At 41.4% G+C, this 23,893-nt stretch overlaps 1 pseudogene; it reads left to right on the top strand.

Annotated features, from left to right (window-relative positions):
- Positions 1 to 4,272: 4,272 nt before the first annotated feature.
- The window catches only part of LOC126722171 (uncharacterized), a 31,614-nt pseudogene continuing 11,993 nt past the window's right edge, over positions 4,273 to 23,893 (top strand).

The raw sequence follows: 23,893 nt of genomic DNA, 5'->3' as shown, positions 1-23,893 counted from the left end.
ATAAAATACATTCTCAAGAATTTAATCAAAGATGCTTTTCTTTCCTATGCCAAATATTCATGCATTTCCCCATATGCAATATTAAACACGATGCACTTTTCATAAATAGTCATATACATTAAGGTTACAACACAATAGTTTTTAGAAAGATATAGCTCCACAAATAATTTTCCAAAATGTGTTTAACCCAAAAACAATGTTTATGCAACATGGTTATTTACCAAAAATCCCATTGAAAAGCTACTTACCTCAGAAATTCAATCCAAATTTACCTCAACCGGGCACCGCATTCAACCAATCAAGTTACTAGTTCCACTACCAAGTGCCTTGGAACCTAGAAACACAAGTATCAAACCTATTAATAACAAGGCCTACTACAAATTACACTATTAAATTTGTCTCCATTAATCGGAAACGATTCCCTCAAAAATCAAACCTAAGTCCCTAAAGCCTAGCTTGACCATCTCGAGACAAGTACTCCTACCCAAAAAGGAATCAAACAAGCATACAAGAAACTCATAGGACTGTAACACAACTGAAGCCTTTAATTTCCCTACAACAAACAATGTGCATTTACCAACTTGATACAAATTATGTTGCTACCAAACCATGATAAAATTAGCCAAAGTAAAACGCTTTTCAAAGAAAGCACATATGAACTTACAATGTAAAGCACACAACAAAAGTTTGGAGTAAATTCCTTAAAGTCTCAGCATCCTAATCACACTTTTAGATAACTTGCAATAGGTTAGCCCTTTTTATAAAATTCGTTTGGTCCACTTAGTTTTATCCAAAAAGCTTAAAATTAAATAGGGAGAAACCTTTATATGTCTAGTATGTACCACCAAAAATTTGGCTCAAAATGCTTTTTCCATAATTTATTACAAATCATGTAATTCATCTTACTCAAATCTATCAGGGACAGATTCACAGTCCCAAAATAAAATTACTATAATTTTAATATTATGCCAAAAACTTTTAGACTTGATTAACCTTAAAGCTACAAGTTTTAGCACATAATAACAACTATGAATGCAACCCATAATCTCATATAACAGTCATCACAACACAAGTCAAGAAATTTGATCTTCTAACTCATATAGGCAATTTACCAAACACTTGACATGCAACAAGCACATGCCCACATTCACACGTCAAAGCCATTCAAATGCAAAGGAAACACTTTGGAATCAACTCATGCAACAACAAAGCCCATATAGCTGCTCTAGGAAACCAAACCTCAAATACCCATTAGTAAAATAGACAACCAAAACATTCCATCAAAGCAAACAGCCCCAAATAGTTTGAAATTTTCGGATTTAATAAAACTCTTGCTGCCCAAATCCTCATAACTCTTTAATCTTCCAGTTCTCACCAAACCCATCAAGTATATACCATAAACATCATAAAATAACAAAACCCAAAGTATTTCTTGGAAGAAATAGAGAGAAGATTCATATTTTTACCTGGGGTTTGATCCACTTCAAAATCTCATGGAGTTTGGTTACTAGGAGGACTAATGGAGAGAACTCCTCACTTTCTTGGAGGTCTTGATTTGAGAAAGGAAAAACGATGAAGGAGACATGGGGCTTGAGGATTCAGTCTTAAGGGAGGGAGAAGAAAAGGGAATAAGAGAAAGGAGGGAGAGAGGGGCCGTGAGAATGATGATGGGGGGTTCACAGTTTTTTTTTTTTTTTTTTCAAAATAACTCTAATTTTTAAACAAATTCATTAATTAGCACGTTTTCAAAAAGTATATAGGAATCTAACAACTCGAGTGTAATATACTCGATTTTGGAATGCCAAACTTGAGTCCATCAGACTCATTTTCCATCAAATTGAAATCAAGCCATTTAGACTTGATTTCGGTACTCACAACAAAAACGAAAACAACGAAAGAGAAACACTGCCAAAGAGAAAAGAGAAACAATGAAACAATCTTCTTCTCAAACAATCAAACACAACCCATTTCCAAAAACTCTTCTTCTCCAACAATCAAACACAACAACCAAAGAGAAACAACGACATCAACAAACCCAAGACCCACCTGGGGTTTTGCTCAGATCGGATTGCACAGGTTTTGCTGGAGTTGCTGGGATCGGATCGGAGTTGCTGGAGTTGATTGGATTGGATCGGATCGGTGGTTCTCTCTCACTTTGTCTTGTTCCATATCTCTCGTTCCTCACTGAAGCTCACTTGGGTTTTGCTCGGAATCAGACCTAGGTTTTGCTAGAGTTGAGTTTTGCTTGAGTTTTGTTGAAAGGGAGAACTGAACAATGAAATCGAGTCCAATAGGCTCGAGTTCTATGTTGAAATTGACTCCATCTTGCTCGATTTAGAACACCAAAATCGAGTCCTTTGGTCTCGAGTTGTTAGATACCAAATTTGTTTCAAAATTGTGCTAACTAACAAAATAGTTTGTCTTTTAGTGTTATTTTCAAGAAAAAAAAAACCGGGGTTCACATGTGTAGATAGATGGGGAACTTATGTACACAACAAATATCTTGTTGGCTAATTTTATAAAAATGCCCTCAGTAAAAAAATACACACATATAATTAAAGAAAAACTTGGGATGTTACAATGAGAAAGTCAATGTACAAATTATAATAGATAACAACTAATTTGAATGCAAAAAATCCCGCAATTATTTGGCATAAACTCAAATTGAGTTCTATAAAAATAGTTCAATTTGTTTCCACATAAATATGTCACCAAATTTCCTATTCAAGCATCACTTGCGATTCTCCTACATATCATGGCTGTTAAAGCTCGAAGACCATTCCAAGCAGCTCTTTGGCTTCTATGTTTGTTAATTCTCTTCCTCTTCATTACATTCACTTGTGCTTCACCACCAAGGAGATCGAGGCCCGGTGCACTACTATAGAATGAATATTGCTAAAAGATGACAAAGTCAATGTGCTAATTATAACATATAAGATCATTAGTATTGGTGGTGCTAAAAAGCCATATTACTATTTTTAGCACCACCAATTACAAAATTGACGCTGCATTGGTGGAGCCAAAGCCAAAAAATTTGGCTTCTTAGCTACAATGCACAACCAAAGATGGGCAATGTAGCTCAAAGGTAAAAATATATATATTATTTTATGTTGCATTCACACTAGTCCAAATATTTTAATATTTTCTTCCTCTCTTTTTCTCCTTTCTACTCGTAGCTCCTCTCTCCTCACTTTTCACTTCTTCACTCTTCGTGTCCAGCACTCAGATTTTTTCTCTTCCTCCACCTTGTCTCACTCGCCAATCTTGCCTGCCCAATGCTAACCTCGCCGACCTCGCCAATCTCTCTTCTCTCTTTCATTTTTTTTTCTTTCTTCCTCCACTCATCCATTCCAAATCTTTTCTCACCCAAACATCTCTACCTAAACTCAATCACAATCAAAATACAAACTCAAATCACAATCTTAAAACTAATCAAATCAGAAGGATATAAAAAAAAAGGAAAAAAAAGGGACCAAATCTAAGAGAAAGGAAGAAAGAAAGAAAAAAAGAAAAAAACCCATGTGTGTGAGAAAAAACCCAGCAAATTTGACTCGCCGATCTCTATGTGTGTGTGTGTGAGAGAGAGAGAGAGATAGAGAGAGAGAGAAAGCTAAAGTAGAAAACAAAAATGCAAATGAAGATAGAGTGAAGATAAGGAAGTATATGTGTGTGGAGGAGAGTTAAGAGGAGTATACAGGTGTGGAGGAGAAAAAAAGAGGAAAAAAAAAAAAGAAAAAGAAAAAAGAAACGTGTATGGATGAAACCAAATAAAGAGATAAAGGGAAAAATAAAATAAAGAATAATAAGAAATTAAAATTAAGAAATGCTACTAAAATATTTTCACAATAAATTTTAAGTGATAGGTTATTACTAGCTAATATTGGTGAGAATTTTTTTTTTCCTGATGGTGGCGGTTGCGGTGGTGGTGGCAGTTGCAGTGGCAGTGGTGGCAGTGACAATGGTGGTGGCGGTAGCTATGATTGTTGTTTATTGTAAAGAATATATTATTTTATTGTGTTGAAAGTGAAAATAAAACCACTGATGTTGGATAATTTGTAAAGTGTAAAGGTAAAATAGATAAAGTAGTTTTTTATGGTGCCAAATTGCTAAATTTATAGCTCCACCAATGTGGATGCTCTAACAATGAATTTGAATGCAAAAATCCTACAATCATTTTGGGATCAACCCAAATTTAGTTGTATAAAGATAGTTCTTTGTCCACGTAAATATGATACCAAAGGTTTCCCATTCAATTTGTTTCTCACACATATCATGGCCATTAGAGCTCCTAGATTATTCCAGGCAACTTTATGGCTTTCATGTTTACTTATTCTCATGTTCTTCATTACATTTACTTGTGCTTCACAACCAAGGAAACCGAGACTTAGTGTGCTAGGAGGACACAATAAGGACAGAAATGGTGTACACAGACCATCTCTAATTGCATTTGACTCAAACAATGATTATCAAACACTCTATTATGACCAAACGCTCAATCACTTCAATTATTAGCCCGTAAGCTACACCACTTTCCAGCAAAGATATGTTGTGAATTTTAAGCATTGGCGTGGTGCCCTGGCAGGTGCTCCCATATTTGCATATATGGGAGAGGAGGCTTCCATTGATGATGATGTTGGTCCTATAGGATTCATGCTGGAGAATTCTCGCAAGTTTGGTGCTTTGGAGTTGTACATTGAGGTGAGTATAAACGTATTTTTAATTGTAAAAAGTTAACGGATGCTCTAAGGGCAATGATTTAGAAAATATTTTTAAAAACTTTTATGCTTACGGTTGCAGAAACTGGAGAAAGTTGGTTACCTTTACTATTGGAGAGGACAAAAATAAAGTCAATGGATCCATTCTCCTAAGGCCAATCGGGATCAACGGATGTGATAGGGTATGACAAACGGACCCTCTATGGTGGACGGATTCCACCTTAGAAAGCAAGAGGGGACGGATATAGAAGCCACGTGTCGCCTACATGGCTTAGAAAGTCCCCGAGCAACTCTAAATGGAAATATCTTACGCCCTACGATTAACCCTAGTCAACGAAACCTCTATATGGGAAGAATCTCACAAAATATGTATATTTATGGATCTTCACCACAAGGAAAAATCTTCTTGGCCAAGAAACAAAGGTTGGTTTTAAACTACTATAAAAACCAAAAGCCCTCAGAAAGCAAAGTTACGCATAATTTACCCAGCTCTGGCACTCTAGAGTTGTGAGAAGTTTTTCTAACTTAACCTTCAGAGGGTCTTTGGCCGGTACCACACCAGTACTCCCCTAAGGTCTTCTTGTTCTATGTTGTGTAGGTATTGTCTTGAGCACATGAGGATTATGTGACTTACTGACGATTTTAAGCATCATCAGTTGGCGCTGTATGTAGGGAAGAAATTTACAAGCCATACTATCGCTTCCTGGACAAAGAGTTGCATGGTACTTACTTGATGGCAACCACTAACAATGCTCAAGGAGATGAACCGCGTACCATCGCCCTCGAGAGGCAGGTCCAGACTCTCGCAGTGATAGTAGAATGCTTTACCAAACAAAATCATGACCTAGAGGAATAGCTGCGCCAAAAGAACACAACACTAAACACTTAGTAGGAAGACCAGGAAGGAACCAGTGTTGAGAGAAGGAATCAAGAGGGGACGGAAGGCAGCAACGCCCCAAGCAGACAAGAGTGACTGGATACAAACCATCCATCCGCTGCAGATACTGGAGATGCAAATGATGAAAGAGAGGATGGACGTCATGATGAACGCCCTCAGAGGACAGGTGTTAAGCGACCTCGACGAGCTAGTCCATCGGACGAACTCGCCCTTAACGGTACCAGTTACCTCATTCACCCTTCCACCAAAGTTTCGCATACCGTAGGTAGAAACTTACGACAGGTTCAAGGATCCCTTAAATCACCTAGAGTCTTTCAAGACCTTAATGCACTTGTAAGGAGAGGCGGACGAGATCATGTGCAGGACCTTTCCCACTACATTGAAGGGCCCCACAAGGATTTGGTTTAGCAGGTTGACGCCCAATTCCATTGGTACCTTTAAGGAGTTAAATGCCCAGTTTACCTTACACTTCATCGGAGGACACAGGTATAAGAAGTCAACCGCATGCCTGATGAGCATTAAGAAACGAGAAGATGAGACGCTGAGGTCTAACATAGCCCACTTTAACAAAGAGGCCTTCTCCATTGATGAAGCTGACAACAAGATACTCGTGGCCACATTCACGAATGGGTTATGGAAGGGTAAGTTTCTGTTCTCTTTATACAAGAATGACCCAAAAACTATGTTGGATGTACTCTACAAGGCTACTAAATACATGAACGCGGAAGACGCATTGCTAACTCGCGAAGAGAAGCCTGGGAAGAGGGAAAAATAGGAGGAATCCCAATAGGACAAGGGGTGAAAGATAGCAAGGACAGGAGATAGAAGGGAGGATAGGCGCTCTAAGCCTCCCATTGGAAGGTTCGTAAGCTTCATTCCTTTGAACACCCCAATTGATTAAGTCTTGATGCAGATCAAGGATGAAGGAGCACTGACATTCCCTGGCAAGCTGAAGGGAGACCCTAGCAAGAGGTCCAGAGACAAATACTGTCGTTTCCACCGCGACCACAGTCATGACACATCTAACTGCTATGACTTAAAGCAGCAGATAAAAGCTCTTATCAAGCAAGGGAAGTTGCAAAGGTTCATCGATAAGGGAAGGATGGACCAACCCCAAGAAACACCTACACGAAGAGAAAACGAGCATCCCAGGCCTCCATTAGGAGACATAAGGAATCGTGGGAGGAACCACGACATCTGGCTCATCCAAGAAGGCACGGAAAACCTACCTACAGATGGTCTACAATGTCCAGTTAATGAGATTTGTCTTGAAGATGGCACGGTTCGACAACCCTATCATTAGTTTTACAGAGGAAGATGCCAGGCGCCTCCACCACCCTCACGATGTTGTGCTTGTGATTAGCGTTCGGGTCAGGGACTACAACACTCATCGAGACCTAGTGGACAATTGGAGCGCTACCAACATCCTCTACTACTTAGCATTCTAGCAGATGAGGATTGATAGGGAACGACTGATTCCAGTCAACGCCCCACTTGTCGGATTCGGAGGAACAAGGGTGCACCCACTAGGAGTAGTCACTTTGTCCGTGATAGTCGGAGATTATCCGCAGCAGATCACTAGGGATGTCACGTTCCTGGTTGTCGACTATTCATCCGCTTACAATGCCATATTGGGTCGTCCAACCCTTAACTCATGGAAGGCCATAACCTCGACTTACCACCTAATAATAAAATTCCCAATCGAGTACGGAGTGGGAGAAGTACGAGGAGATCAAGTGGCGAAGCGTGAGTGCTACATCACCATGTTGGAGATAGACGACCACTTGCAAACTATGTCTGTAGAGGAACAGCGGATAGTGGCGGAACCAATAGAAGGATTGGAAGAGGTAATCTTAGATAATGCTAGGCCCGAACGAACAACCAGGGTCGAAACTCTGGTTAGCCCGCAGATCCGTCAGGCCTTTACAACGTTTCTCAGGGAGAATCAGGACATATTCGTCTAGAGCCATAAGGACATGCTCGGAATTGATCCTTCAATTATAGTCCACAAGTTGAATGTATTGCCTTCCTTCTCTCCAATCCGTTAGAAGAAGCGGGTGTTCGCGCGCAAGAACGGGACAAAGCCATAGCCGAAGAAGTTCATAAGTTACGGGAAGCAAACTTCATTCGAGAAGTATACTACCTCGACTGGTTGGCCAACATAGTGATGGTTGAAAAGGCCAATGGAAAGTGGAAGATGTGCGTAGACTTCACGAACCTGAACAAGGCATGCCCCAAGGATAGCTACCCACTTCCACGAATTGGCGTCTTAGTGGATTTGACTGCAAGGCACCGATTACTAAGCTTCATGGATGCATTCTCTAGGTACAACCAGATCAAGCTGGACAAGGCCGGCCAAGAGAATACTTCATTCGTCACCAGCTAGAGTCTCTTCTACTATAATGTGATGCCATTCAGACTCAAGAACGCAGGCGCCACATGTCGAAGACTAATGAACAAAATGTTTCCACATTAGAATGGGAGGAATGTGCAAGTTTATGTGGACGACATGCTGGTAAAAAGCCTGCAGTAGGACAATCATTTGAATGACCTCCAAGAGACCTTCGACATCCTTCAATCTTATAACATGAAGCTGAATCTAAGCAAGTGTGCATTTAGGGTAATGGCAGGGAAATTCCTAGGGTTCATGGTGTCCCAAAAAGGCATCGAGGCCAACCTAGATAAGATACAAGCAATAATGGAGATGACGCAGCCAACAAGCATCAAGGAATTACAAAGCCTGAATGGCAGGATTGCTGCACTAAACAGGTTTGTCTCAATAGCAACATATAAGTGCCTATCTTTTTTCTGTACGTTGAAGAAATCATTTGAGTGGACGGTTAAGTGTCAGCAAGCATTTGAAGACTTGAAAGCATACCTCTCCTCCTCTCCATTGTTGAGTCCCTCCAAACCTGAGGAAGAATTATTCCTCTATTTGGTCGTCTCCCCAGTAGCTGTTAGTGCAGTCTTAGTCAGGGAAGAAGATAGGGTACAAAAGCCTATGTATTACACTAGCAAGGTGCTCAGAGGTGCAAAAGAAAGGTATCCGCCAATGGAAAAGCTCGCCTTTGCATTAGTGACTGTCGCTCATAAACTTAAGCCATACTTTCAAGCACATACTGTAATCGTCCTAATAGATAAGCCCTTTCGAAGCGCAATGAGTAGCCCTGAAGCCGCTGGACGGATGGCGCTATGGGCAATTGAGTTAAGCGAATTCGACATACAATACTGACCACGTAAGGCCATAAAGGGACAAGTCATTGCTGACTTCATCACAGAATTCACTCTCGCGGAAGACCAGGGAGTAGAAGAGAGCCCCCAATAGAGCATCCACATGGACGGATCTTCCAACAAACAAGCAGGTGGAGCAAGTGTGGTAATCTACAGTCCGAAAGGGGATAAGGTTGAATGCATGATCCGTTTGAGCTTCCCCACGACCAATAATTACGAAGTTTTGATAGCAGAGCTGGATCTCGCCAAGGCAGTAGGAGCCGAAAGTATGGTCGTATACTGCGATTCCCAAGTAGTAATCAACCAGGTTAACGACGACTATGAGTGCAAGAACGAACGAATGAAGCAGTACATTGAGCAAGTAAAGGATCGAGTTAATGACCACCAAGTAAAGCTTGTTCAGATATCAAGGAATGAGAACAAGCACACCAACCGTCTTGCTAAAGCCGCCTCAGCAGAACACATGGTCATCCCTAATTAGGTACTATCCTTCGTTCAAATCTCACCATTAATAGATAGCGTCAGCGTGCATGGAATAGGCCTTGGAAACTACTGGACAACTCCAATATCTCATACCTGAAGGATGCCGTGTTGCTTGATGGTAAGGAAGCTACAAGGAAGTTGAAGGTTCAAGCAGCACGCTTCATTCTGATTAAAGGTATTCTATACAAAAGGGGCTTCTCTCAACCGTATTTGAGGTGTCTCATCCCAGAGGAGGCAGATTATGTAATGCGAGAAGTCTACGAAGGAGTTTGCGGGAACCATTCTGGGTCACGATCATTAGTACACAAACTCATCCGAGTAGGATACTATTAGCCTACCATGTAAAAGGATGCCACTGCTTACGTTAAAACGTGTGACAAGTGTCAAAGGTTTGCCAACCTCATTCAACAGCCATCAGAAGAACTCACTCTAATGACAGCTCTATGGCCTTTTGCGTAATAGGGGTCAGACATTTTGGGTCCATTCCCAACAGCAATTCGATAGCTAAAATTTCTGGTGGTCGGCATAGACTACTTCACCAAGTGGGTGAAAGCAGAAGCACTGGCCACCATCACGGAGAAGAATGTGCGAAGCTTCGTATGGAGGAACATCGTCTGCATGTACGGTATACCTAGAGTGCTGGTCTCAGACAACGGGAAGCCATTCGACAATGACGCATTCAAAGACTTTTGCTTGCAACTTGGGATCAAGAATCACTACTCATCTCTCGCTCACCCTCAGGCCAATGGAAAAGTTGAGGTCATGAACCGATCCTTACTCAAAATCATCAAGACTTGGCTCGAGGGGGCAAAGGGTATATGGTTGGAGGAATTGCCAAGCGTCTTGTAGGCATACCGAATGACGGCAAGAACACCTACAGGAGAAACACCATTTCGACTGGCATATGGAAGCGATGCGGTCATTCCAACTAAAGTAGGACCCACAAGCTACCGAGTAGGAAACCATGACGAGGGAAGAAATGTCGAAGCGCTATGCTTGCAGCTTGATTTGGTGGACGATGTAAGAGCAACGGCTGAGTAAAGATTAGCACGATACCAAGACCTCATGGCCAAGCATTACAACTTTAGGGTCAGATATAGGGACTTCCAAGTTGGAGATCTTGTCTTAAGAAAGGTGATGGGCGCCACAAAAGACACCTTTCTAGGGAAGCTAGGACCTAACTGGGAAGGACCATACAGAATTGCATCATGGCATAGGAAAGGAACCTACCACCTAGAGACACTGGACAGACAAAAGTTGCATCACCCATGGAACTCAAACCACCTTAAGAAGTACTACCAGTAGACAGTGGCAAGAGCGACGACACTCCTCATTTCCAGTTTATTTCCTATTAATTTATTTTTTATTATCTACAGTTTCTTTTAAGCCTAAAGGGCAGTTTTTTCGTTTTTCAAAAGACAATTTTTATTCATGAATTTTTCACAATAAGAGGAGTTATTCAGAAATTCTATGTGTATGCTTATCTACATTATTATTATTATCAAAAGTGGATGGGTTCATCCTAAAGGGATGATTTTTATTTACTCACTCCACAGAGTGGACGGGTTCATCCTAAATGGATGACTTATCTACATTAAAAGTCTAGAATAGTGGACGAGTTCATCTTAAAGGGATGATTTGTATTCACCAAGTCCACAAAGTGGACGGGTTCATCCTAAAGAGATGATTTGTATTTATAAAGTTCAGAATAGTGGACGGGTTCATCCTAAAGGGATATTTGTATTTAACAAGTCTACAGAGTGGACGGGTTCATCCTAAAGGGATGATTTGTATTCACCAAGTCCACATAGTGGACGGGTTCATCCTAAAGGGATGATTTGTATTTACCAAGTCCACAAGAGTGGACGGGTTCATCTTGGAGGGATTGTTTGTATTTACAAAGTCCACAAAACAAACAGGCTTATCCTGAAAGGATGACCTATCTCCATTAAAAGTCCAGGATAGTGGACGGGTTCATCCTAGAGCAATGACTAAGACTGACGCAGGCTCATCATAAAGAAAACTTACATGTGTGGGTCCAAAATGGACGGATATATATATTGTAAGGTTGAATTTATTCAACCATCTAATTGGCTTTATTCCGTGCCAAATTTGCTTGTAATTCAGCATTTAGTAACCCTGTATTTAGGTGGGATTGTTGTAAGGGTAGTGAGTGAGATAGTGTGAAGATTGCTCAAGAGTGTGCAAGAAAACAGAAAGTCGCGGCTGGGACTCGCGACTGGACTCGCGGCTTCAACCCGCCAGAATCTGCACACGTGCCAAGCATGCTGGAAGATGAACAGTCATGCTAGCTGGAGCACTACAGGACAAAACAGGACAACTGGCCATACGGTTAACTCGCGACTGGAACTCGCGACTTAGTCAAGCCGCGAGGTCAAGCCGCGAGCCACCCCTGTTTTGGAAAAACCTGACGTTTCGCATTCCACTCCTCTTCAGTATAAATACCCTTTTAACCCACGATTGAAAGAGAGCTTCCAGAGAGAATTTTGAGAGAGAAACCCTAAAGAAAAACCAGATTGTTTTACCCACAATCTCTACCTTAGAGTCTCATCAAAAAATCCCTCACTCTCTTCCTCTCCATTGTCAAATCCTTGAGAGGCCTTTATACCAAACCTGGTTCTCACCATTATCATCTCTGTGAGACAGTCGTTTGGAGTTCTGGGAAGCAGTTAGGAAGGAGCCAATCTTTATTGGTTGATGCTACGGTGAAGTAGCGGAATCCGGAAAGCTAGAAAAGAAAAAGGTTCGGCGCAACCTCGTTGGAGCAAGAAGCTTGGAGGGCTTAGGTGCATTGGGTAGATTAGGCTTGGAGGGTCTATTGCTGTCCTTGTATCCCAACTGTATTTTCTAGTGGATTGATTACCGCTTGGAGGGCGGCGGAGAGGTTTTTCGCCGAGGTCTTCGGTTTCCTCTTCGATAACATATCTGGTGTTATCGCTGTGTTTGCATCTTCCTTCCTCTCTATCTCTGCCTTTACATTATCTGCTGTGGTTTATTTTGTTGTGGCTTAGATAGTTGTTTAATCAATACCATGTTATAGCATATGTTAAGTTTCCGCACACTATTGTTTAACATATTGCGTGTGTTGATTAAATTGGTTTTTGGGGGTCTAAACGTTCAAAAGTGTTTTTGTACACGTTTTTGAACTTTCAATTGGTATCAGAGCGGGTACACATCTGTTTGGTTTTATTACCATTGTGTGATCCTTGACTCCCTTTCTTTTTGAGATGGATAGGTCTCAATCCCTTAATGCACCTCCATATTTTGATGGAAGTAACTATGCTTTTTGGAAGGTTCGTATGAGAGCCTTTTTATGCTCCATTGATGAATCCGTGTGGGATGCTGTTGAGATGGGTTGGACCAAACCTGAAGCAGCCAAATCCACATGGGATAAGGCAGCACTTACTGCATCTAATGCTAACAGTAAAGCACTAAATGCTATTTTCTGTGGTGTGTCTCCAGATGAATTTCACAGGATTTCTCACATTACTATTGCAAAAGATGCATGGGAGATTCTGGAAACAACTTATGAAGGCACGAAGAAGGTGAAAGATACCAAGTTACAAATGCTGACCACTCGGTTTGAGGAGCTCAAGATGAGTGAGGATGAGTCTTTCGACACATTCTATGGGAAGTTAAATGAAGTGGTTGTCAGCAAGTTTAACTTGGGGGAGAAGATGGAGGATTCTAAGATTGTAAGGAAGATCCTTCGATCATTGCCGGAAAGCTTCCGTGCCAAAGTGACAGCCATTGAAGAGAGCAAGGATCTTGACGACATCAAGGTGCAGGAGCTGGTTGGTTCTTTACAAACCTATGAAATGTCGCTGCCAAATCAACGGAAGGGTAAATCCATTGCTCTAAAGACCGTTAATGAGAAGGTGGAAGATCAAGGCTCGTCAGGAGAAGATATGGTTGACAAGGATGTAGCCTATCTTGTTAAAAATTTCAAGAAGTTTTTGAAATTCAAAAACAATGGAAAATTTGATGATAAGAGAAATTTCCAAAATTCTGGAAGGGAGAAGAGGGATTTCAAGAGGAAAGATGGAAAAGAATCCCAATCCACACAAGGTGTTACTTGTTTTGAATGCAACGGGCATGGACACTTCAAGAGGGAATGTCCTAACTATTTGAAATCAAAAGGCAAGGTGTACGCCACGACTTTGAGTGATTCAGATTCGTCCGACTCAGAATCTGAGGAGAGCTGTGATGGAGAAGGGAACTACTCAGCTTTCATGACTATTGCTCATGTTGAGTCTTCGGATGAATTGAATTTGCTTGTTCAAGACCTTGGAGAACATAGTGAGGATGACTCACTAGGAATTGTTGAAGAATCAGAAGCTGAAGAAGAAGAAAGCACAGCTACTCTTCAAGAAAATTACAATTCACTGTTGGAGAAATCTGGTGAATACACAAGGGTGGCCAAGGCTGCAGTGAGAAAGATGAAGAAGGCTGAGGAGGACTACAAAAGTCTCCTAATCCGGTATAGGGAGGCCAAATGCGAGATTGAAACCCTTAATGGTGAGCTGTCCGAAGCCTACACTAAAGTGAGATTCCTTGAGAATGAGGTTGTTCAAGCAAATGCAAAAATAGAGAGGGTCACCACCAAGAAGCTTGATGATGTTATATCATCTCAAAAGAGCTTCTCAGACAAATCCGGACTGGGATATACCGGAGGAAGTAGCTCAACTGGAAATGTCACTAAAGAAGTGAAGTTTGTGAAGTCCAAAGATCCAGTTGTAGCTGACTCTACTAGTGTGAACCTCGAGGTGGAGGAGAAGAAGAATGTGGTGGACCATCGGATGCTGAATCATCATAATCAGTATGTGGGCAGGTCTGAGTCTCGTGCCAAGTCACGTCCTCGACCACAAAGAGGTCCTAGAGGAATGTATGTGTGCCATTACTGTGGACTTCAAGGGCACACTCGACCAAATTGCCAAAAGCTGAGAGCAAAGAACAGTGCTACTCCTCAAAGGTCAGGAGGACCAAGAGTTGATAGGAGAACGTGGGCAGGGGATCAACCTAGAGAGCAAAACGGAGATCCCGGAATGATGAACGTGATGAAGATGATTGGTGCATTCACCAACTGCTTGGAAAGCTTCTCACGAAGGTTTGAAAGCCCTAACTCCCGTACCCAATCCTCTTCTAAGGAAATCACCCCAAACGCAAGTGTCGTGTGGGTGAAAAGGGGTACTCATGCATAAGCATTACAACATATCCATGCATTAATACTTCCTATGCTTTGTGACTATGTTTGTTTGGTATGCTTGTTGTTTTTGATTTTGGTTGTTTGTTTGTGAATATCTCTTAATTGTGTTTTATCATTCTTTTTGTTTCTTATGTCAAAAATCCAAAAATTACATAAGCATTTGAAAATCAAAAGGGCTTGATTGACTTTGTTGAGTTTTTGTCTTAAAACTCGTTTTGCCGTGTACCTTTGTGCTAATGGCTTTGTGCATTTTCGAACATTACTTGTTTTCATGCACTCATATCACTATGGGAAAAATCTTGAAATCTATGTGATTGTTGTAAATAGATCTTCAAACTTGTCATGAATGATTGGTGAATGGTTATGTTGATCTTGAAACATGCATAGACTTGTGTCTATATCTCTTCCCATTTTTTATTTTTTTGCTAAAAAGAGCTCACTAAATGTAAATCTCCAAATGAAAAGAGATATTGAGCTGCAAAAGCCTGTCGCACATTCTAGTATTTGACTAGGAAAAAGGGTAAGCGACCTTATATCAAAAGTGAAATTTCTTTCAAAAAGGCCAAAGGCCTGTTCTTCAAAGAAAAATGTTGTCTATACCTCTCACAATGAGAGATGATTGCCTCAAAAGATCAAATGTTATGGCTGAAAGTGGAGTCAAATGAAAGGCTCCAAGTTATGTTATCAAGTTGTGTGGGAAGTCATATATTCATATTTCTATAATTGAGATTGGTCACATGATCTAGTGCTAATTGTGTATGCCTTGGTTGAATTGATCATTGAAGCTTCACATTAGAAAAAGGACTATTTCATTGTTGATATCCACACACAACACACAAGTTTATGTTTGATAAATGCCATATTCATTTGTGTGATTGTACTTGATAAAATGTGTTTTCACATACTCAATCTTTGTTAATTCAAGCACAAAAAGATTTCTGAGTGTTTTAGGTGTTTTTGGAAAGTGTTTTTGCTGAAAAATCTGAAAATTTCAAAAATACAGTTTTGCCCTGTTTTGGCGGCTCAGTCGCGGGTGTGTCAAGTCGCGTGCCTCAGTCGCATCTTCGCTGGTCAGTTTTGGCGACTTGTTCGCGAGTGGAAGGTCCAGTCGCGAGATTCACTCAGAGATTTTCGCGGCTCAGCTCGCGACTCACTCGCGGGTAGACCTTCCAGTCGCGAAAAACACTTAGAAAAATTTTTCAAAATTTTCCTCTTGTGTGCTTTGGCGGCTTGAGCTGGCGACTGTGTGGCGACTTGATCCAGTCGCGAAAATCGCGTGTTTTGCAGAAACAGGAGCAGTTTTTAAACCTCTTTCAGTTTTCCCTCGAACTTTTGTAACTGTTCACCTTCTCTTAAAAACTGCTGTTTTCTACCAAACCTCTTCGTGAATCCATTTCTCAAACCCTTTTGGTACTTCATTTCTTCTCCAAATCATCAAGAAAAGGTATGGTTTTTGATTTTTCAATCTCAGTTTCTTTTTCCTGCATATTTCTGTTACTGTTTGGACTGGTATTGTGTTCGTTTTTCTTATCTCTATGTGTAATGGGTTTGGAGTATCCTGTTTTTGATATTGTTCTCACCCGTTTTCATGCTGAGCAGTCAATGTGTTTTTCATTGTTCTGAATTTTTGCTGATTTTTGAATCTGAGAATCTTTTCTGAAATGGGTTTGGTGTTCATGTGACTTACTCATTACTCTTGTCTGAATATTGATGTGTGGATGTTAAGGTTTCTTCATGATTGAAATATTTTCCCCATGTTCATGTCTCTGTTGGAGTGATGTTTGTTATCTGTTCTAAATATTCATATGCTGTTTGTTATTACATATCATGGTCATGTTAACCTGTCTCAATGACAGTTGTTGCGTCTCTCTTTGTCTTGGTGCACTTTCACCAAGTTTGATGCACGTATTGATTTGTGCTTCTGTGGTTTATTGGAAGGATTGTTTGGGTCTGCACTATATTCTGTCTGGGTTTTTATATTGAAATATTGTTTATACTAAATCTTGTTGACAATCTTTTGTGGGGTATTGTTGCTTGGTTCTTTTCTGTTGGTCTGCTCTCTTGCAGATGTCTCGTCGATCATCCAGGGGTAAAGACATTGTTTCTGACGAACCAGCAACCCCAGTTGCTAAAAGGACTCGTCTTTCATCTCAAGCATCTCAAGATCCCAATGAGGATAGATTCAGAGTTCCCCTAAACTCACACGCCTACTCAAATGTGTTTGACAAGTCAACAACTATAGTGGAGCGGGTCGTAGAGTTCAACACCTTAGGGACTACTTTCATCCCTCGAATCTTTGAGAAACGAGACTGGGCAAACTTGTTCGGAAACTTTGATGATCCAATGGATGAGCTGGTCAAGGAATGCTTCTCCAATGCATCTGATCTTGGACCTATCCTCATTTTCTGGGTCAGAGGAACAGAGTTTAGTGTTACCCCAGACTCCATCGCAGATCTTCTCGGCATCACCAGACCTCAGAATGTGAACTTAACTCCCTATGATGAACGAAATCCAGAGGTTGGGGAAATTCTACAAATCCTAGGACACGATCATGAGGTGTCTAGTGCAGGAACTTCCATCAGCACCGCAAAGTTTGCACCTGAGTTGACCACACTGAAGTTGATCATGTTCACCAACCTCTACCCATTGTCCAACACTACATTCATCAATCTTGGGAGAGCTATATTTCTGTGTGATCTCATTACCGGAGCCCCCATTGATATATGTGCTCACATCTACTACAACCTGAGGAAGACCGCTTGTCGATCTACAGCTCGAGGAATCATTCCATTTTGCAGTCTCGTCATGAAGCTCATCCTTAATGCAGGCATTACTCCTCCTGCAGATGGTAAAATGTTGACTCGTCAACGTCCCATTTCTTTGTTCACTCTTCAAGCAAGCAGAAGTCACTCCTCCAAATCACCAAGACATGCTCACATCTCTCCGGGTCCTTCATTTGCCCCTGACTCAGAGACACCTGCACATACCACCTCTACATCTCGTGCTGTTCCTGAAGCTTCACAGGCTGGTATTCCGCAAGCACAAACTGCTTCTCATTCTGACAGAGTTGGCAGTGTTCTTGAGCATATTCAGAAACGAGTTGATGAGCTTGTGGCACTTCTCTATTCCACAAACAACCATGTCCAAATGCGCCTCGAGACTATGGAGACTCAGCTAGATGAGATTCAACGGAAGTTGGATGAGAGTCTTTAGCTATTCGTGACAAAAAGGGGGAGAGCATTCAGTAAGGGGGAGAAAAAGTTCAAAGGGAAGTGTGCATAGTGATAGGGGGAGCACACACACACACATATTTTTGCTTTCGTCTCATCTTCTAAACTAATGGTTATTTTGGTTTTGATACACTGTGTTTTGGTGTATAACTGTTTCTAACTTTCCTCATATACTCTTGGATAAACTTTTATATATGTTTGTTGATGTTATTCAGGTATTTGTTAGTTTGTACCCATATGCTTTTGTAAGCTTTGAGGGTTTATGTTTTATGCATAGTTTGTAGGCCTTGTGGTATGTACCATGCTTAAGTGCAGCCTTTATGCTATGTGAAATCAGTATTTTAAATCTAAATGTTTCAGCATTGTGGTTTATGTACTGTCACTCTTGTGCCCTTGTAGGATTGTTCCTAGATGCATATGCCTTGTGTGCTATGCATTGGTTGAGTGTTGAGCATACAAGTGTCTTGCCTCGTGCTTGTTAACTTGTATGTCTTTGTGTTCATTCCAAGTGTGAATGAACACTGTGATCACTACCTTGTGGTGTTCACTTGGTTGATCAAGCCATGGTTTGTTCTTTAACTCCATCTTATGCTTGATCTCTTTTTGCCTGTTTCATATGCATTAATAATTTTCTGCTTACAATGATCATGGTGTATTGTTGTGTTTCAGGAGTTTATGTTCATATGATTCAAGTGCTTCACAGCTTCTAGAATTAGGTGTGAGTGAGTTTTGATCAACTGTTCCCAACTCACATGTTAAGTCTAGAGTCTGTTTTAGGGTTTTGTCACGGAATAGCCAAAGGGGGAGATTGTAAGGTTGAATTTATTCAACCATCTAATTGGCTTTATTCCGTGCCAAATTTGCTTGTAATTCAGCATTTAGTAACCCTGTATTTAGGTGGGATTGTTGTAAGGGTAGTGAGTGAGATAGTGTGAAGATTGCTCAAGAGTGTGCAAGAAAACAGAAAGTCGCGGCTGGGACTCGCGACTGGACTCGCGGCTTCAACCCGCCAGAATCTGCACACGTGCCAAGCATGCTGGAAGATGAACAGTCATGCTAGCTGGAGCACTACAGGACAAAACAGGACAACTGGCCATACGGTTAACTCGCGACTGGAACTCGCGACTTAGTCAAGCCGCGAGGTCAAGCCGCGAGCCACCCCTGTTTTGGAAAAACCTGACGTTTCGCATTCCACTCCTCTTCAGTATAAATACCCTTTTAACCCACGATTGAAAGAGAGCTTCCAGAGAGAATTTTGAGAGAGAAACCCTAAAGAAAAACCAGATTGTTTTACCCACAATCTCTACCTTAGAGTCTCATCAAAAAATCCCTCACTCTCTTCCTCTCCATTGTCAAATCCTTGAGAGGCCTTTATACCAAACCTGGTTCTCACCATTATCATCTCTGTGAGACAGTCGTTTGGAGTTCTGGGAAGCAGTTAGGAAGGAGCCAATCTTTATTGGTTGATGCTACGGTGAAGTAGCGGAATCCGGAAAGCTAGAAAAGAAAAAGGTTCGGCGCAACCTCGTTGGAGCAAGAAGCTTGGAGGGCTTAGGTGCATTGGGTAGATTAGGCTTGGAGGGTCTATTGCTGTCCTTGTATCCCAACTGTATTTTCTAGTGGATTGATTACCGCTTGGAGGGCGGCGGAGAGGTTTTTCGCCGAGGTCTTCGGTTTCCTCTTCGATAACATATCTGGTGTTATCGCTGTGTTTGCATCTTCCTTCCTCTCTATCTCTGCCTTTACATTATCTGCTGTGGTTTATTTTGTTGTGGCTTAGATAGTTGTTTAATCAATACCATGTTATAGCATATGTTAAGTTTCCGCACACTATTGTTTAACATATTGCGTGTGTTGATTAAATTGGTTTTTGGGGGTCTAAACGTTCAAAAGTGTTTTTGTACACGTTTTTGAACTTTCATATATTGCAAGTATACACTGTCAAGCATATAACCAAAATATTATAAAAGCCTATAGAGGGAAATGTCTACATGTTAAGGTAATAAGCAACGGATAAATTAAACATAAATACTGTTCTTACAAGATATCTTTGCGGGGAAAAAAAACTATTGCTAGATGGAAGGGGTCTCTTCATTCTTGTCTTCAACCTGCACATCTTCAAGCTGACGGTTACCATCCTCAACGGATTTTTCATGGTCAGCAGGAATGGCTTCCCCATCGACTTGGGGGGTTAGGATTGACATCATCAGCAAAAAGATCTTCAGTTCCTTCTGATTCAACCGGACGGGCTGGAGTTTGGCCTTCAGTGTTAATGCTGATATGAGATAGGTCCAGGTTCGGGAAGGAAGCCTTAACTTGACTGAGGCAATAGTCAAAACCATAAGCGGAAGAACCTTCCAGCTCAAATAGAAGGGCGTCGGAATCGCAGTACTCCTTGATTGCATCATCCTTAGCTCGACGTAGCAGCTTCTTGGACTTGGTGACTTCATCCTCCTTGTCCTGAAGAAATTTTTTTAGCACCTCCGCCTCTTCTAGGAGCCTCTTTGTTAGGTCAAATTTCTTCTCCTAGACGGCCTTCCAAGCCTTCAACTCCCTGAGCTCGGCCTCCGACGCCTCTACCCTAGCCCTTACATGGTCCACCACTGTCGCTTGGGACATGCAGTGGTCCATCAAGCCCTTTATCATGAGGACCCCTACCAGTATCCAAAAACAGGATTAGTTTCAACATCATAAATTAATGAACAAACAGCATGATGGGAAGAAAAGGTAGACAGAAACGAACCTGAGCCAAGCTAAAGAGACCCGTCTCCTTCATGGCCTCAATAGAATGGTTTCCCAAGTCCTCATACTCTTCACTTGTGAGGATGGACGAGAGCTGCTTTAGAGCATATTAGGGATCTTCATGAAGAAGGACGGGGCATTTTTCATCACCAGGAACTTGACCTGTCATCAAGCCTTTGTCTTTCCCATGGACGGGCAGGGGAGGAAGCTTCCTTTCAGCAAGAATAGCCACGATAGGCTCTTTCACCATCTTGGGTTTTTTAGGTGGACGGTCATTTTTATCAGACGGCTTCCTTTTAGTAGATGGGTTAGATGTACCTATTCCTCCCCTCTTCCTTGCAGCTGCCTGCTGCTTAATGTAGGCTTTCCTCTTCCCATCCTCTATTTCTAAATAAGATGAACCAAAGAAGAGTTAGGTAAAGTTAATACAAATAAAATAAAAGATGTGACGGACTTGCGTTGGCGAGCTAAACGATCGTAGCAACGGGCAGCTTCGGTGGGCTTAGGTCCCTCGTAGTACCAATAGAGAGTGTCGAAGGTAATGAGCTTCACCTAAGTTCTCTCCTTCAATTCGATCCTAAAAATCCATTCCAGAAAACTCCACTGCTCAAGGGTAACCTCTGGACGGTCTCGAGCTACGAAAGGAGACAGTCAAAACATTATGTAAAACTAGCAATGATAAAGAAAAATTGAAGGACCGACAGACACATATCAGACGGGGGCATTATTCCCCAAGTCTTGTCAACTGGCATGAACTCCTGGTCGTCAGGATGGCACATCCAGTTGCCCCCCTCAAGGAAAAAGTACCGACTCTTCCAGTTCCTATTGGAGTCAAGGGTCTCACAAACTAGCCTAAGAGATGGCTTCCTTGGTAGGAAGATGTACACCCCTAGACTGGACTATCTCGGATGGACGGTAGCAGTGAAAGAATTCATCCACCGTCATCCTGCGTTCCCCCTTTGAAAGGAATTCGTACAGGACCTCTGTGCCAATGAAAACCCTCTAGGCATTAGGAGAGATCTGGGTGACGGCTAACCCCAGATATTGGAAAAGGGAAAGGTGAAGAGCGCTTAATGGGAACCTTAGTCCCGCTTTAAGCATTTGCTCGTACACTCTGACATCATCCATACCTTTGTAGTAGCATTTTTCGGACTTGTAAGGTAGATGGATTGGTATGTTGATAGGAATCTAGAATTTTTCTCTTAGTGTATCAAATTGTTTTTGCCTAATTGTGGACCTAAAGTCATTTATCATCCACAATGGAAGGATAATGAATTCCCTAAGGCCGTCAGGACCTATGACAGATTGGGTTGGGGGTTTAGCACTAGCCATCTGGTCGCTTGAGTCATCCTTTGACTCGTTTACATCTACATCCCCATCCATTTCTGAGGAAAGTGAATTGGATGACGGACTTCGTTCATCAGAAGAGGTGCCAGGGTCATTTTGACCTGACGGGTACACTCATCGTAGCTTACCTCATCGCGGACACACAACTGGTCACTCGACACCTCACTAGACATCTGTCACCTACACGTGATGGATAAACCCTAAAACTCTACAAGATTTACATAATGGATGAACAAGCAAAGGGAAGCAAAATATAAGTATAAGAGTAGGGCACTTACAAGTTAACGATGAAAGAAAGTCGACGGAGAAAGCCTGGAAGACAGTCGCACAAAGTGGACGGTATACGTGCTAGCAATAAGGTGATGGTAGTGCTTTGGTTAGAAATTCGCAATGAAAAGTGAAAAATGAGAAGGGAAGATGGAATATATAGAGAGAAAACGGCACGGAAGACGAAGGGGTGCATTGATCTGAGTAGTCAACCATTAATCAATATGACACGTGTCCCTAATGCATTAAATACACTAGGCTAGGTTGTCAGTCAAGATGCATTCCCCGAGGGTTGAATCATTCCATCACTCTAAGAGCCCGCTTGCCAAATAAAGCGACAGACTCTTAGAGTAAGGGGACAGCTGGAGAGGATAAAAATAAAGTTGACGGATCCGTTCTCCTAAGGCCAACTGGGATCGACGGATGTGATAGGGTATGATGGATGGATCCTCTGTGGTGGATGGATTCCACCTTAGCAAGCAAGAGGGGACGGATACAGAAGCCACGTGTCGCCTACATGGCTTAGTAAGTCCCCAAGCAACCCTAAATGGAAATATCTTGCACCCTACGATTAACCCTAGTTAACAAAATCTCTATATGGGAAGAATCTCACAAAATATGTATATTTATAAGGATCTTCCCCACAAGGAAAAATCTTCCTGGCCAAGAAACAAAGGTTGGTTTTAGACTACTATAAAAACCAAAAGCCCTCAGAAAGCAAATGTATGCACGATTCACTCAGCTTTAGCACTCTAGAATTGTGAGAAGTTTTTCTAACTTAACCTTCGGAGGGTCTTTGGATGGTACCACACTAGGACTCCCCTAAGGTCTTCTTGTTTTGTGTTATGTAGGTATTGTCTTGAGCATATGAGGACTATGTGACTTACTGACGATTTTCGGCATCATCAACTACTAACGCATATCTCAGTTCTCATATCTTAGTTCTTCTAATTGAAAACTTCAATTCATATCTTATATCCAATTCTCTATTTTCTATTAACTCACCCCCCCCCCCAAGTGTGTTTGGCATCAGTTATTGGCTTATTTTTCAATTTAAAGGAGAAACTTTAACTCGAAAGTGTGGAGCCCACTAGTCAGTCACACTCATAACTGCTATTACATCTATTTTTAAGCACCTGCATGGAACTCTTCCATTTCTCTCCACTCCATAGAAGAAAAAAAAATACAAATGCATTTGTATTCCAACCCATATCTCATCTATCCTTTCCAAACCTCAACTATCAAAATGCTACTTTTCTTCCACTTTAAACACCTAATCAGTTATCACAGTAGCAAAGATTATAATCACCAATAGCTCCATAAACACACACAAATGTTAACCAAAGAAAGCCATATAAATATCAGATCAACCCAAAAAACACCCGTAGATATTTAAACAAAGAAACCCATAACAAATTCCAGACCAACCCATAAAAAAAAACCCCACAAATCCAAACCAAAGAGGTTTGGAAACAAACAAATCACCAAATCTTGAACCAAACTACCAATAAATCTTGAACCAAACTACCCAAACCAAAGATGAGAGGCCGAGAAAGCTTTGAGGCTAAGAGAGCTATTGAGAGAACTTGAATACAAGAGAGCTATGAGATTTGAGTTAGGCTGAGAGTTCCATTTTGAGGTTCAAGTGGTGTATCCAGGTTGGAGAAGAAAGAAGGAAACATTGGGTGAGAGAAAAAGATGAAAAGAAGAAAGAAAGAATGAAGCATCTAGAACTTGAGAGAGAAAAAGTGAA

The sequence above is a fragment of the Quercus robur genome, chromosome 4, assembly GCF_932294415.1.
Source record: "Quercus robur chromosome 4, dhQueRobu3.1, whole genome shotgun sequence".
Classification (NCBI taxonomy): domain Eukaryota; kingdom Viridiplantae; phylum Streptophyta; class Magnoliopsida; order Fagales; family Fagaceae; genus Quercus; species Quercus robur.
This window is presented reverse-complemented; position numbering and strand designations above follow the sequence as displayed.